This window comes from Triticum aestivum, chromosome 1D, assembly GCF_018294505.1.
Source record: "Triticum aestivum cultivar Chinese Spring chromosome 1D, IWGSC CS RefSeq v2.1, whole genome shotgun sequence".
NCBI classification, from domain to species: domain Eukaryota; kingdom Viridiplantae; phylum Streptophyta; class Magnoliopsida; order Poales; family Poaceae; genus Triticum; species Triticum aestivum.
Window position 1 is genome coordinate 399335466 of NC_057796.1, and position 2014 is coordinate 399337479.

Here is a 2014-nt window from a genome sequence, read left to right on the forward strand (position 1 = left end):
CTCGACGTTCGCGAGCTTCGCCGCACACGTACCCCACACCCCTGGGTTTCTTCTGCAGTGATACTCACACTGTAGCAGCGAGTGGTCGGCTCCGGCTTGGCCTGATCCTCGTCTCCATCAGCGCCGGCGGGGTAGGCCATGTCATCGCCGGCTCAGGCTTGCTCTCTCACCACTTGGTTTGTCACCACCGCAGTGCCCTATTGCACGCAAATTGAATCGTGGAGCACTTTTCTCGAATACGCACGAGTGTGTGTATCATTCATTAAAGAAAGGAGGGGAAAAGCTCCTAAATTTCACTTTTACAAGGTATTTACATGCGGATTTTATCTGACAACACTCTACTCTCTAAGCGATTACTCCTGGCCTATCCACCCTTTAGTAGCCTCCTCAAAGCCATGTATCTCACCTTTGAACATCCCTGCCTTCGCCCATAGTCTACCCTCCTCCTGGAATCGTGGAGCACACATCAAGCCACATCCACTTAGCACAACTGCAGAGGCAGGAGTTTTTTTTTTTGCGGGGGGCAGAGCCCGGAGGTTTCAACACCTTCTTTAAAAAAAAAGAAAAAAAGATAGGATTACTAGTTGAAATGGAAGCTTCAAGTATTGTGTTGCGGTATTTCGGTACTGAGTGGAGGATGCACAACACAGCAACAAAATAGACCGGACGCTGGATAGCCGGCGTATATGTAGCCCCACTGGTAGTGCGCCCTGCAAAATTCACCGCTCCTTTGGGAGACACAGAGGCCAACGTTGTTGTACACTAGTGTCTCCTGCATACGTAGTACTTTCTGGGATGCGATTAAATTAGTTGATATGCCGGACCCTTCATCATCATTTAAAAGAAGTATTGTCCCTGACGAAAATGTGTCCCCAGATCAGTTTCTCTGGCTCACAACATGCACATCATAGAATAGAAGGCTCGGAGCCTCGGACTCGACACAAATCAAAGCACGCCATATAGAATAGAAGGCTATCAACTTCAAAAAATGCAGTGCATTTTCAGCAGGCTGCCAGGAGCCAGGGGTAAAGTAATCTCCTGTCGGACTGATTGGCCGCGTCCCCGAGCAGTCGGGACACTCCGAAACCAGGCGATCAAACTGGCCGTGCGTGTCGGTGCCATCCGCGGGGAAACGGGAACAAAACGGTGAGTGCACACCACGGCAGCCGCCAGCCAGGCGCGGCCACTGGCAACTTGCTGCCTCGCGGTTTCCCTGCCACGGGCGGCCAGCTCCCGGCACGCTGGAAGAACGTACTCCTATAATGCCACCGCCGGTGCAGCGGGTGGCGACCGGCGAAGAGGTCATGGCTATTCTGTTATTTGTATCGTTATTATTCTCTAATGATGATGAGAGCGGACGGAAGGTCAAGCAACAACTGGTAATCTGGCAGAAGACGCAAATGCACAGCAAAGAGCGTTTTGGATTTGGTACGTCTTGCCTAGTCAATTTTGGCTGTGCGCAACTGCTCCTGTAATTATCGGGAAAGTCGTCTCGGATTATCAACTAGGAGTGGTTAGTCAGGTGGTGGCTGCATGCACACTTGGAATTGAGGTGGACATGGCCACCGGTCTGCGCTTGGCTGCGAGCGCCTTATACCCTGGCGGCCTGGCCCGTTCCGTCAGTCCCGCTAAATACCTGAATCTCTCCATCTAGAAATGACGAGGGATGGATCAAAGAGGGCTGGATCATGTAGATCAAAAATGAGTAATGAGATAAACGTGCCTCATATGTTGGAGTTTGTCGACCTTTCAACTCATATATGCTAAGTCCACCTAAACAGCGATACCGAGGATGACATAAGTTGAAAACTTTTCACAAATGGGGGTTATTCGCGGCTACGGCTTACAAAGCACCTTAATAGCGACACTGAGGATGACATAAGTTGGAAACTTTCGACAAATGGGGATTCAGCGGCAGCGGCTTGCATAGCACAATTCTTGGGGCTACTCTAACTTCAATGAATGATGGCATAAAGTTTAATATTATGTATGAAAACAATGACCCAAGCTGCAT